This window comes from Grampus griseus (genome assembly GCF_964374135.1).
Source record: "Grampus griseus genome assembly, chromosome: Y".
NCBI lineage: Eukaryota > Metazoa > Chordata > Mammalia > Artiodactyla > Delphinidae > Grampus > Grampus griseus.
This window is the reverse complement of record NC_139016.1, coordinates 770,622-785,165: the sequence shown is the minus strand read 5'-3', so window position 1 is coordinate 785,165 and position 14,544 is coordinate 770,622.

Here is a 14,544-nt window from a genome sequence, read left to right as displayed (position 1 = left end):
GGGCAAGAGGAGGTACTGGCAAAGGGGATGGAGCTGGGGGAAGGCTCAGTCCTGCCATGTTTAAGTGGCTTCCCTGATGAGCCCCGAAGGGGAGGCGTCCATCAGGGAGTTGGATGTAGGGCTCGGCCTCAAGGGAGAGATCTGAAAATCTGAGCTCCCTTCCGGGCAGGACTCCTCTTCCTGATTCTTACAGGATTTGAGTGGCGGCAGAATGAACATACTTGGGTAGTAAAGGGTTACCTCAGCAGCCCTGGGTGGTCCACACAGTCTGCCCACTGCAAAGAAAGGTCTGACCCTTGACCAGCTCCTGGCAGGTCACCTATGAACCCTTGGAACATCCTGCCTTGTTTGCCTAGAGTCTTGGGTCACATCCAGTGGTCTGTGCTCCAATGTAAGTTATGATGGGACTGTGGGTCACGCCGTATCCAGACCTCGGGAGGGGCTGAGTAACTCAGGTCAGCCGTGTGGACGCTCCGTGCTACGTGACTGACCCCAATACAAAGCCTGGACGCCACGGCTGGCTGAACTTTCCCGTTGACACATACCCCATGCCTGTCATCAGGTATCATTGCTGGGAGAAGTAAGCCCTGTCCAGACAAACCCGCAGGGAGCCGACACTGAGACGCCTAGTCCCTCCTGGACCCTGCTCCCTGCATCTTTTGCCTTTGATGACTTCAGTCTGTATCCCTTTGCCGTATGAAACCAGAGCTGTGTGTATAACGGTCTTGCTGATTTCCGTAGGTCCTTCTAGTGAATTGTAGAACCTGAGGGTGGTCTCAAGGACCCCGACACACTACCTGTTTACCGTCGTACAGGCCGCTATGTCTGGTCAAGCATGACACACACAAGAGAAGGTGAATAACTAAAGGTCTGGACAAGCGACACCGTGATGTTTCTCGGGACCCCCTGGTGTTCATCTTTTTTTTTAATTAATTTTTATTAGAGTAGAGTTGCTTTACACTGTTGTGTTAGTTTCTGCTGTACAGCAGAGTGAATCAGCTGTATGTATACATACATCCCCTCTTTTTTGGATTTCCTTCCCATGTAGGTCACCACAGAGCACCGAGTAGGGTTCTCTGCGCTATGCAGTAGGTTCTCATTAGTTATCTATTTTATACATAGTAGTGTATAGATGTCCATCCCAATCTCCCAATTCATCCCACCACCCACCTCTCCCCCTTGGTATGCATACACCTGTTCTCTACGTCTGTGTCTCTATTTCTGCTTTGCCAGTAAGTTCATCCGTATCATCTTTCTAGACTCCACATATCTGTGTTTCTCTTTCTTAGTTCACTCTGTAGGACACTCTCTCGGTCTGCTTTTCATCTTCTGTGCTTTTCCCTGGCTTTTTCAGATTCGCTCAGAGTTCCCACCAGGGTGTGGACAAGGGGAAGGAGAGTAAAGGAGATGCTGCCTGGTCTTGGGTGTCTTGTAAGGGTCCTTCTGGGACAGGCTGGGGAGAGCATGCAGGGTGGGGCGGGGGCGTGGGCGCCAGAGTCCTCTCTAGCGACCACGAATTTCACAGGGCTTCTCACCATTAGACTGTCACTTTAGCACAATGCACTGTGTGTTCTCGTTTTCACTTTCTCTATTTGGGGCTTGGGTGTTTTGTTTTGTTTTATTCTGACACAATACATTTTACCCTTTATTAGAGGGTAAGTGTAACCTTTGTCATAAGTCACATTCTGAGAGCTGAATGTGGGCCTGGATGGGCACACTCCAGCCTTCCAGGAACTCACAAAGGAGGAGGAAAGGTTAAACTGTTCCCAACAGCTCCGGCCCTCCGGTCCAGTACTGCTCCGGGCATCAGGATGGGGTGGGTTGGAAGCACCCCAGGGCCCGGGGACAGGCCACCAGGGCTGGGGACTCAGCGGCCATCACTCGTGCCAAGGAAGCATGAGCCCTCACTCCTTCTTTTTTTCGAGAATATTTTGGGTCTTCTGGATTCCTTGCATTTCTGTGTGAATTTTAGGATCAGCTGGTCCATTTCTGCAAAAAAAGGCAACTGGGCTTTTTGAAGGGATTGCATTAACTCTGAAGACCACGTGTGCGATTTCAGAGTGTCTTAAGAAGATGAAGGCTTCTGATGGAACACAGGATACCTTCCTATTTATTGGGGTCTTCTCGTCCCTTTCAGCAAAGCTTCGCAGGTTTCAGTGTATAGATCTTCCACTCTTTGGTTCAACTGATGTTATTATTTATTTATGGGTAAAACGACTCGACAGTAAACACAGATGTCCTCTGCTCTTTCGGATGCTCTTGTACACGGGCTTGTTTTCTTAACGTCACGTTTGGATGGCCCATTGCACACGGGTGTTGACGTGTGCAGCTCGTATCCTGCAGCCAAGCTGAATCTGTTTATTGGTTCGAGGAGTTCTTTAGTGGATTCCTTAAGATGGTCTATATATAATAGCCGTCTGCAAATACATAGAGTTCTACTTCTCTTTTCCGATCTGCATGTTTTGAAAAGATTTTTTTTTATTGAAGTATAGTTGGTTTACAATGTTGTGTTAGTTTTGGGTGTACAGCAAAGGGATTCGGCTATTATATATACATATTCTTTTTCAGGTTCTTTTCCCTTACCGGTTACTACAAAATATTGAGTACAGTTCCCTGTGCTGTACAGTAGGTCCTTGTTGGCTATTGCATCTGTTAAGGCAAGTTCACGTGCCTGACGCACAGTGAGGCCAAACAAGGTCACACAAGGAGACGAGGTGCCTCGTGCCCTGAAAAGCCCCGAGCTCCCCGAAGGTTCTGGCAAAGCATTTTTACGAGCCAGGTGAGGGAGGGGTGTCGCAGGGTATGTGATCAGCTTGTGCACAGTTGTCTGACCCGCGGATGGTGAGGCAGCAGGGTGGTGTCACAGCGGTCAACGTTATCAGTGCTCAGGCTCCCGGAGGCCTGGGGCTGTGTGCGCATGCTCTCCAAGGAGTTAACATCCACCATTTCGTAGGGAGGTTTTCACATCTGCAAAAGAACTTGGGGAGGGCTTCCCTGGTGGCGCAGTGGTTGGGAATTCGCCTGCCGATGCAGGGGACACGGATTCGTGCCCCGGTCCGGGAAGATCCCACGTGCCGCAGAGCGGCTGGGCCCGTGAGCCATGGCCGCTGGGTACGCGCGTCCGGAGCCTGTGCTCCGCAACGGGAGAGGCCACAGCAGTGAGAGGCCCGCGTTCCAAAAAAAAAAAAAAAAAAAAAAATTCAAAGAAAACCCCGCCCCGCAAAGCGGCTTTTCCTAAAGCACATTTGGGGCAGCCAGTCCGGAGTCACAGCTGTAACAGAAATGATGACGCGCTGAGTGTCTACGTTGGGATGGTTTTTACTGACGTCACTCCCTGCAGCAGGTCCCCTGACACTGGTTAATCAACGGGGCCACGGCGATGACTCACGGGCCTGCAGCCAGTTCTGCCCACACCCTGGCTGTGAGACACCCACACCCACTGAAGCCCGACGCTCCCCCCATAAGAACACTGAGGTGCCAGGCGCTGGTGGGGAGCCTGTGTCCATCGCATCACCTGGCAACAGGATCCCGAGGTGTGCCTTCAACAGGGACGGATGCTGGGGGTGTACTTACCACCCAGTGTGGACGCTCCCCTTCCCCCCACCGACATTGGGGAGCTTCATGGGGCCCCCAGCTCGCAAAGCGCTTCCCGCATCTAAAGCCCAGTTGCTGATACACAGAGCCGGAGATCACAGTCGTGACAGCAGACGGGTGAGGACCCGTCTTCCGCCTTCCTTTTCCTCGTCAAACCCGCCTTCCTGCAGGATTAAATTCTGCTTTACGCTATTTCACACCAGACCCGCCCTCGGGCCCCACGTCCCGTGGAATGTGCTCTTTAGACAGGTTTGCTGACGTTCCCAATGGGGAGGTGGGAATTCTGATTTCCTACCCCCAGGAGACACTTGGTGATGTCTGGGGACATTTCTGGTTGTCACAGCTGGGAGAGGGGGTGCTCCTGGCACGTGGTGGGTGGAGACCAGGATGCTGCCCCACACCCCACAGGGCCCAGGATGCCCCATGTGAGAGAGTCATCCAGCCCCGATGTCAGCAGTGCTGAGGCTGAGACACCCTGACGGAGCATTAGAGACTTTATCTATCACCTCTCATCTCTCTATCCATCTATCCATGTATCTATATCCTCTATCATCTATCTACCTACCTATCTATGTATCTATCTCTTGCCAATCTCTCTGTGTATCTGCCTATCTATCATCTATCTCTCTGTATCTCTTAACACATACCTAACTATCCATCATCTATCCATCTTTCATCTATCATGTATATCGACGCATCTATCTGTCCATCCGTTTATCACCTCTCAATCTGTCTGTCTGTGGCAGTGGTTCAAAATCAGACATGACTTTGCCCCCAGGGGACACTTGGCAACAGCTGGAGACATTTTGGCTGTGACAGCTATGGGGGAGGAGAGCTCCTGGCACGTGGTGGGTGGAGACCAGGGATGCTGCTTCACAGCCCACAGGGCACAGGACGCCTCACATTGGAGAGTCACCCAGCCCCAAATGTCAGTAATGCTGAGGCTTAGAACCCTGACTTAGCCTCAGAGACTTTATCTGTCATCTATCCATGTATCTGTGTATCTATCTAGCCATCATCTAGCCATCATTCATCTATCACCTCTATCGATCATGCATCTATCCATTTATCAGGCTGTCACTTCTCTGTCTGTGGCAGTGGTTCCAAACCAGAGATGACTTTGCCCCCAGGGGACAAATAACAATGTCTGGAGACATTTTGGCTGTGACAGCTATGGGGGAGGGGAGCTCCCGGCACCTGCTGGGTGGAGACCAGGGAAGCTGCTGCACACCCCGCAGTGCCCAGGACGCCCCGCATCAGAGAGTCCTCCCGCCGCAGATGCCCGTGGGGTGAGGCTGAGAAGCCCGCCCCAGGTGCTGGGTGAGTCTATCCCTTTGCCGACACCTGCCCCGCCCCCCCCAGTCACGCTTTTCCTGCTTCCCCAGACTCTCCTCCTGGGCAGAGAAGGGGGGTGGGAAAAGCAAGTCAGCCACTCTTCCAGAGAAAAACAGACGTGAGGGCAGGAGCTGCGTAGAAGCAGGACCTCCGTGAGTGAACGTTCTGGGGAGGGTGTAGCCCGGCAAGTTGTAGCATCTCTGTTCCCAGAAGTGGGAGCAGGTACTTGGAGGCACATTTCCAAATAGCTCCACCTCGTCCGAACTTCCAGAAGGAGTGTCTTCAGGCCACAAGAAGGCTGGGCTGGGCTGCTTTTCATCTTTTTTTTTTTAGGCTCCGGACGCGCAGGCGCAGCGGCCATGGCTCACGGGCCCAGCCGCTCCGCGGCACGCGGGATCCTCCCGGACCGGGGCACGAACCCGCGTCCCCTGCATCGGCAGGCGGACCCTCAACCACTGCGCCACCAGGGAAGCCCTGGGCTGCTCTTCTTAAATGCCTAGGTTTGTGTTGTTTAGTTTTTATTTTAGTTTTATTTATTTTATTATTGTGATGATTGTTTTTTTTTATTGTGATGATTTTTGACACGCGGCATGTGAGATCTTAGTTCCCTGACAAGGGATCGAACCCGTGCCCCCTGCAGTGGAAGTGCGGAGTCCTAACCACTAGACTACCGGGGAAGCCCCTATTTTATTATTTTTTTTAATTGCAATATAGTTGACTACCAATATTGTATGAGTTTCAGGTGTAGAGCAAAGTGATTCGGTTATACATATGTTTTTTTTTCAGATTCATTTCCATTATAGGTTATTACAAGATGCCGAGTCTAGTTCCCTGTGCTATCCAGTAGGTCCTTGTTGGTTATCTATTTTGTATATAGTAGTGTGTATCTGCTAATCCCAAACTCCTGATTTATCCCTCCCCCACCCCCTTTTGCCTTTGGTAACCATAAGTTTGTTTTCTATGGCTAGGAGTATTTCTGTTTTGTAAATAAATTCATTTGTATCATTTTTTTAGATTTCACATATAAGTGATGTCATATGGTATTTGTCTTTCTTTTTCTGACTTACTTCACTCAGTATGATCATCTCTAGGTCCATCCATGTTGCCTCAAATGGCATTATTTCATACTTTTTCATGGCTGAGTAATATTCCATTGTGTATAGGTACCACATCTTCTTTATCCACTCCTCTGTCGATGGGTTGTTTCCATGTCTTGGCTACTGTAAATAGTGCTACAGTGAACATTGGGGTGTGTGTGGACCTTAAACTTTTGCAACTGCTTTTCCTTATGCAGGTAAATCGGGCCACCCCAGGAGCAGGGAGCACCCATCACTAACCTGGCTTCAGGAATTGGCAGACAACTTTATGTGTCTCCTCGTGTAGACTAGGGTTCTACCTGGAAGGTGAGACTTGCTCAGAGAAGAAATAAAATGGTAGGATGAGTTCCTGAGGTTTTCCCTGAAGGAATGAGCATAGTGTCCACCATCTCCTTGGCTGTCTAGATGACAGATACAAAGGTGACACTGATTAAGGTGTTCTGGAAACTTCCACCCCGCCCTGACCAGCAAGGCAAAGGAGGATTCGGCCAGGACCAGTGCACTGGAAGAACCCTGGGGCCTCACTTGCATCTCCGGCCCCTGTTTACCTCTCGACCAAGATTCTTCCTTGCCTTGGTCTCTTCTCAGGTGTGCTGAAGCAAGGAGAAGCTTCTTCCTCTCCCTGGAAGACGCACCCGAGACACAGAACATGTCAGATTGCACAGAGCACACAGAATCCTTCCCTTCTGCCCTCACTCCATGGAGCGTGGTGGGCCTTTGCCGTTACACTTGCTCCTCAGGCCAGCAGCCAGCACGCCCCCATAGCATCTCCTGCACCTTGAAGATCAGCTGACCAGTGTCCTGGGAGCACATCGCTGCTCCGTCATCACATGGCTTCTCCTATGAGCGTCTCTGTGTCTTCTCTTCTTATAATGACACCGGTTATACTGGATTAAAGACCCACCCTCAGAAGCAACCTCAATGTCCATCGACAGACAAATGGATAAAGAAGATGCGGTACGTATATACAAGGAAATATTACCCAGCCATGAAAAAGAATGCAATGATGCCATTGGCAGCGACATGGATGGACCTAGAGGTGATCATACTAAGTGAAGTCAGACACAGACAAATATCATACGATATCACTTATACACGGAATCTAAAGAAGATGATACAAAGGAACTTATCTACAAAACAGAAGCACACTCCCAGACCTAGAAAACAAACTTACGGGCACCAAAGGGGAAAGGGAGGGGAGGGATGAATTAGGAGTTTGGGATTAACAGATACACACCACTGTACACAAACTAGATAAACAACAGGACCTACTGTACAGCACGGGGAACTCTACTCAATATCTTATATAAAATATAAAAAAACAAGGAATTACCATATAGCACAGGGAACTATTCATATCTTGCAATAACCTATAATGGAAAATAATCTGAAAAAGATATATATATATATAAAGTTTAAGGTCGGTAGACATAAGCAAGACCCGTTCTTAAAAACGTTAAGACTCTTCATCCCAGCCTTCTGCCCTATTTTACAGAAAGAACTGAAAACCCTCACCAGAGATGAAAAGAACAAGAAAATACATCGACCAACATGGCAAGACAGAGTCAAAACCACGTAGCGCATACTTTGGACCGAAGAAAGCCAGGGCAGGACCCAGAGGACAGCGTCCCCTGCCCAGCCCGTTAGGAGAACGTGCTGGACACACAGTCAGAAATCCCCAAACAAAACCAACTGGGACCCACACCCTCCAGGATGCCTGATGGAAGATGTGACCTCCTTGCTTTCAGGTCCTGCCTTTGAGCTACATTTCTCTCCAGCTTCCTGAGAGGCAGGACTTAAGCCTGCTGCTGGCCCATGACTCTGGGTCCCTTGGAGGGGTCGCTCCTGGGGGACGGCTCGGACACTGCGCAGTGGTCCTGGGCCACCTCGGAGCTGCCCTCATGAGACATTCCGGGGCTCCAGACGTCCCTCCTCGCCCTGGGGCCTCCCGGGTGTTGGACTGTGCACCCCAGGCTCTCAGCTCGGCCTCCCTCCCCACTCCCACCCCCGACCACCACGATGCCCAATTCAAACTTCAGTTTCACTTTTGAGCCCAGCGCTCCTGCACCTGGTTTGCAGAGAGCGCTACTGACCCCTAGTGACCAAAACTTCCCAATGAAAGCACAAACCCCAGGACACGATGCTAGCTAGCCAGCCGGGCTCCTAGCCCAGTGAAGTAAAGAGCTTTCAGCACAGACCTACCCTCCCAAGTTCCGCCCAGCAGGACCTGAGTGCAGAGGCCTTCCTTGTAGCTCAGGAGTTGCTGAGTCAGAAGGTGCAGGAAGTCCTGGATGCTTCGGTGGCTGGGTGGGTGGTCAGAGCTGCTCTGGCCAATGTCCCCTGGTGTGGGTTTAATTGTCCCCCCGAAGATATACTGAAATCTGACTCCCTGGTACCTGTGACTTTGACAGCACTGGGAAATAGGGTTTTTGCAGATGTAATGAGTTGCGATGAGATCCCTAGGGTGGGTCCTTCATCCGACTGGACCAGCGTCCTTAAAAGAAGAGACAAATTCAGGTACGGATGCGTCTTAGAATTCCAGTGGAAGGACACTGCTGACCTTTACGTCCGGTGTTCCCTCTGCACCCCTCCATGCAAGGGTGGACAGCTCAGACCCCAGGGCGACCCCCCTGAATCTTTCTTGCCCAACTGTCTCGTTGCTGCCCTCCCCTCATTGGAAAGGTCTCTCTAGTTTGGGGATCAGTGAAAATATAGGGTGTTTTTTTAGGGGGTTGCATCTTTTGAAATACTTACCTGTCACCCCTTAATTATTCAACCCCAAAGTCTTCCAGGGGACGCTGAGAACTGGGCTTCTACTGGGAATCGGTCTGTTTCTGATGACACTCACCCCGCCATGGGTAGACCCTGGTCCCTGTGGACGGAGGGCTCAGGGGTTCAGGGTGAAGTTTGGGGGCAGGCGCTCTGGGCAACACCTTCAGGAGGAGCATCATATTTAGGGTGCTCTTGGCCCCAAGAAATGGTAAATGCTGTCAAGCTGCCCGCCAGGGAGCAGGGTGGCATCCTGTCCTGGGGTTTGCGCCTTGATTGGGAAGTTTTGGTCACTAGGGGTCAGTAGCGCTCTCTGCAAACCCGGTCCAGGCGCGCTGGGGTCTGAAGAGCGGCGGGCAGTGAAGGGGGCCTCCCTCGTCACAGGACTCAGAAACCCATCTTTGGCAAAGCAGGGGCGGTGCCCCATCGTGGATGGCTCGGCGTAAGCAGTGGGGGATTGGGAAGTGCCCCTGCCTCGTGGGAGAGGTACCACTGGGCACAGGGGTCATGCTGGACCGGTGGGCTTCTCAGAAGCCTCAGATTCTCTTTCGAATGCAGTAACGATTCTTCCCGGGGGTGCCCTGTGATGCAACCCAGAAGAGAAATCGTTGGCCGTTCCGTTTTCGGGTTTCCAACCCCAGCCAGACACCACGCCGCAAGGGGCTGGTACGTGACAACCTGAGTGCCCAGAGGGAAGCTCTCGCCCAAATCTGGAGCCCGGGAGAGGCCACCGGGCCCAACCAAGGAGGCCTCCTTTCATTTGCATTTTTTCTTCCACACCAGGCACTACCTCACCTGCAGGGGGGCTGCAGAACAGGCTCGGTAACAGTTTTGGGTTTTTTGTTTTTTTAATTTAAATAGGAGAATAGCATGCTTATCTCCCGGGCTTATCTCCATTGTTGCTGCAGTTTCGGAAACTCCCTCCCAGCCCCCTGGGCTGTGTGGAGCTGCTGTTCCTGGAAAAGCAGGTAACCCGTGGGCAGAGGTCAGATGCACGAGAGATTGCGGGGTGACGGGGGAGGGGTTCACAATGGAGAGAGCGCCCCGCACCCCTCAAGAGTGCGAAGGTCTGAGAGGCGCGGTGACGGCCTCGGCAGGTGCGCGGCTGTGTCGGGGGGTCTGCGTGGCCCTTCGCTCTGTGCCCTCCGGCTGCGCCCCGCCCCCAGCTCACACACCCGCGGCCTCTTTTTATCACTGGGCTGTGATAAGGTGTTTGTTGTTGGCTTCCTCTTGTGTTTCTTGTTTTTGAATCTTGTCGCGGGAGAAGGAACAAAGATAAATTTTCAGCCTTCTTGCACTTTCGATCCTGCGTCTGCTGGGCACAGGCAGCTTTAGGGTTACCCGATTTCTGACGATGCCCGGGCTCACTCCAGAGACCACCCCCCCATCACCTCAGATATCCATCCCTAACCCCAGAGACCCTCAGGCTCACCCCACATTTCTATCAGTCACCCCAGGGGTTCCCCCATTCACCCCAAATTTCCATCCCTTATCCACAGTCCCTGAGGCTTGCTGACAACTTCCAGGATGGGAGAGATGGAGCTTTTCTACGGGGAGAGGGCTGTGTGTCAGCAACTCAGCGTTAGTCTCTGCTTGAAAAATCTCGGTCTAGAGCCTGGGGTAGGGATGCTGCTGACACCCACTGTGGGTGGAAAATAAAACTATTCTCCACAAGGTGCTGAGGTCTAAGCGGAATTGAGAGACCACCACTCACTTTGCCCTCAATCCTTCTTTCCCTCCATCCCCTAAACCTTTTAAGACCTCCCTTTTCCAGGGGACCAGCAGAGCAGGGATCGAGGGGTCCCGGGACCAGAAGTGTCAGCATCCCACGGGGCAGGTTAAAAACGCAGAGCCTCAGGTCCCAGCCAGGTCCACTGCTCGGAACCTGCATCTTCCCCAGACCTCCTCTCCGCGTGATTCAGACGCACCTCACTGTTCGAGAATCTCTGCTTATCCCAAATTAGCTTTGGCATCTCCTGAATTCTGTATTTCCTGCCCAGCTTCTTTGCAGAGTTTCTCTTTCTGTGAAACCAAAGCGGAGGGTAGATTCCTGTGTCCTAGACGTGGCTGCAGAGACGCACTCTGCTGCTTCATGATCCCCGGTGGTGGAGTATTAACCGCTTACTGTGTTCCCCGAGAGGGCTGCTCTGTGGGATTTCAAGGTCCTTCCTGGGGGACAGTGAAACGCTTCTGAGATGTGGACAAAGCATTGACAGAGAATGTCAGGGACTGCTTTGTCTGCTCACTAAAAAAGAAAAATAGTAACCGGAGGAGGCAAAGCCAGAAAAATCCACGTCTCCCTTTGCCAGACACACATATTAGGTTCTTTGGATGAACACAGCTAAGCCGTGTACACACCCTTAATTGCGTTTTCCACCCGGGGTGCTTCCATGTAAATGAAATGGACGAGAGAGCTGGCAGCCCAAGTACCCGAAGCCACAGGGATGCGGGTACCAGGGCTGCAGGCGTTTTGGGTGAGGGGGCAGAAATACATCAGCAGCAAGTTCAGTGGGATTGCCCCCATTTTCCACCTGCCGTCCTATCTGAGGCACAATCTGCCTCAGATTGTGCAACGTGCAAAGGTCACGTTTTCTCCCCCAGTCTCGGGGCATCATTGCACGCCCCCCCCCCCGTTAAGGGATCAAGGGAGCACTTGATCCCAAGGTAATTTCTGCAGCCTTTCTAGGCGCTTAACTCTGGTTAATAACCGCGGCGTTTCATGGTTCATACCTGCTTAGATGCACCTGGGTCGTGGGCTCCAAGGAGCTCGAAGGAGCTTGCAGCTGCCGGGCCCTGCAAACTGTCCCAGGACCAAGCTGGGGAGGGCTGTGTGTGTGTGTTGGGGGGGGGGCGGGTAGTAGGAACACAGCCTCCCAACTTTTCCAAACCAGGAGAGCAAAAGTTTGTAGCGCCGCCCCGAGATTCCAGAAAGCCCTTTCTGAGCCCGTCGATTAAGTTCTCCGTGTGCTTCCAAAGGTTACAAAAGCGGATTTCACTAAGTCAGCCTCGGGGGGCGATCCCCTGGAGGGCTGTTTCTTGGGGTAAGATAGCCATTTTCAGGGTAAAGAATTTCGGTGTCAGGAGGCCGACACTCAGTTTACAGTTATTGCATCTTCGGCTGTAATTTCAATCACTTCTATACACGAACGTTGAAAGGCACTCCGAAGTGTGTCTCCTGATCTTTTGGAGGAAGGGCTTACGGTTTTATTTTTTTTCGTGCCCACTTATAATGCTGATAAAGAAGGCGAGAAGGCAAAGGGCCAAGACGTCTCTGTGGCCACTAGGAACCTGCCTAATGCTGACAGAGGAGTATCATGGGTGTTGGCTGCCACGTCAGGGAGAAGGAAGGACCCACATAAGGATCAAAACAACAGCGGAGGCAAGATGTGATTTCCTGGGAAAAGGAATGTTCATTTTCAGGCATTTCAGAGCATCAAACTGCTCGCTTGCCAGGGGCGGGTCCAAGCAGTGAACATGCGACAGGAAAGCAGACGTGAATTTGGAACAGAGCAAGGGAGCACAAGCAGGGGCTCATTTCGAAACGCTGACCGATTCCCAAATATCCCGGCGTCCGGGAATGAGGTCTGAAACGCTGAGGGACAGGCTGCTGGGTACGGCTCTATTGCATCTTTCCACGGACAGGCTTTGGGCTCGCTGCTCTGCATTTTCACACATGCTCCTGGCACGTGTGCCCTGACACAGAGATGCGTGTGCCCTGACACAGAGATGCGTGTGCCCTGACACAGACATGCGTGGCCACCATTGACCCCTGGCCCCTCCCATCATGGGCCAGTGAGTCAGGACCCTGGGTGGTAGGGATATTCATAGACGACACACCACTGGGCTGGCTCTTGACCACAGAGTTAGACACGGCTGTGACTGGAGAGTAGTCCACACATCCCACACACGCCCACAAAGGCATCCCCGCCCAGCTCCCTGTGGCCAATCCCGAAAGACATTTGCCACAAAAGGGAAGCAGGAGCCACGAAAAGTGGGAGTGGAACGATACCGTGGCTGGATGTGGCTTAATGTCACACAAAGCTCAGTGCCAAATAAGGGGCAATTGTGCCTCAGGCGTGACCTATAAAGTCACTTTTCCGCTGTGTTACAAACGTCAGAGACTTCAGGGTTGCCGGCTTTTCCTACTGTTGGCCCTTCCTTCCAACGTTGGGTCCTTCCTCTAAAAGAAAACTCTTTTTATATTTCAGAGGCAGAACGTATACTTGTAAAAATTTATTTTTAATTGTGATAAAAACACACAACATCAAATTTCCCATCTTAACCATTTTTACATGCACAGTTCAGGGGCACCAAGTACATTCACCTTGTGTGACCATCCCCACCGTCCGTCTCCAGAACTTGTTCATCTTCCCAAACTGAGAATCTGTCCCCATGAAACACTCAATCCCCATCACCCTCCCCCAGCTCCTGGACCCACCATCTACTTTCTCTTTTTAAATTTATTTATTTATGTTTGGCTGCGTTGGGTCTTCGTTGCTGCGCGTGGGCTTTCTCTAGCTGCGGCGAGTGGGGGCTACTCTTCCTTGCGGTGCGCGGGCTTCTCACTGCGGTGGCTTCTCTTGTTGCAGAGCATGGACTCTAGGTGTGTGGGCTTCAGTAGTTGTGGCGCGCGGGCTTCAGTAGTTGTGGTGCACGGGCTCTAGAGCACAGGCTCAGTAGTTGTGGCGCATGGGGGCTTAGTTGCTGGGATCTTCCCGGATGATTTTAACCTGAAGACAGTTGAAATTCGACAGATGCAGGGGAAAAAAAACACCTCTTCTTGGAGCTTCCCTGTCTGAACAAAAGTAGCAGTTTCTGAGAAATAGGGCTCCACAAATTTCCCTTCAGGGAGGATCTGCTCCCAGAAGGGAAAAGGTAATAAAATCCACCCCCAGCCCCTTCTCCAGGGGAGTTTATGGCCAGGAAGGAGGTGGAAAGAGCACTCATATCTGTGCACACAAACATTATCCCACATTTTCTGATCTCCTGTTCGTTCACCTGAAAACCCACTTATCTTTTCAAAAGACGTTTGTTTTCCCCTAAGTGTCCTTTCTCCACCTCCCCATAACCTGCTAAGTTAGGTACATAAACCCCAAATTCTAACCATCCCTTTGAGTTACTGATCATTGCGTTTCTCCCCCGTGTATGCACGCTGCACGTGTAACTTCTGCTTTCTTCTTCCCTCTTCGCCGATCTTCTGTCAGTTTAATTTGCAGGGGCCTAGGGAAAGAACCTAAGAGGATAGAGAAAAAAGATTTTTTTTTTTCTCCCTTCCCCTACAGTTTCACCTTCCCCCACTTGGATGTTTCCATCCCTGTAAGAGTCAATCCTCTTTCTTAGCCCAGAATCCTATAGAACCCTGTGCTCCGCCAGCGCCTGCCCCTCCTGTCCCCCTCCCTGTGATGGATTTATTCCCTTTCCCGTATTTCTGTTCAGCCATGTGAATGACCTCTGTGGAGGGTCACCCACCATCTTGAACCTGAGGGCTCATTGCCAGGACCTCAGGCTACCGAGGCGTCTAGGAGCTCATGAGAGAATGAGGCTCGTTTAACCTGGAAACCAAGGTAGCGTTGGCCATCCTCAGTTATCTGAACGGGGCGCACACAGAGATGGGTTTTCTGTGTGGTCAGAGGACAGGCTGGGTCGGGGGAACAGGTGGACTTCCTGTGCATTGCAGCCGTTCGGACACGAGATGGGATGTTCTGTCCATAACAAGCTTGCTGCCCCTACCAGACTTAGGGTGACATCT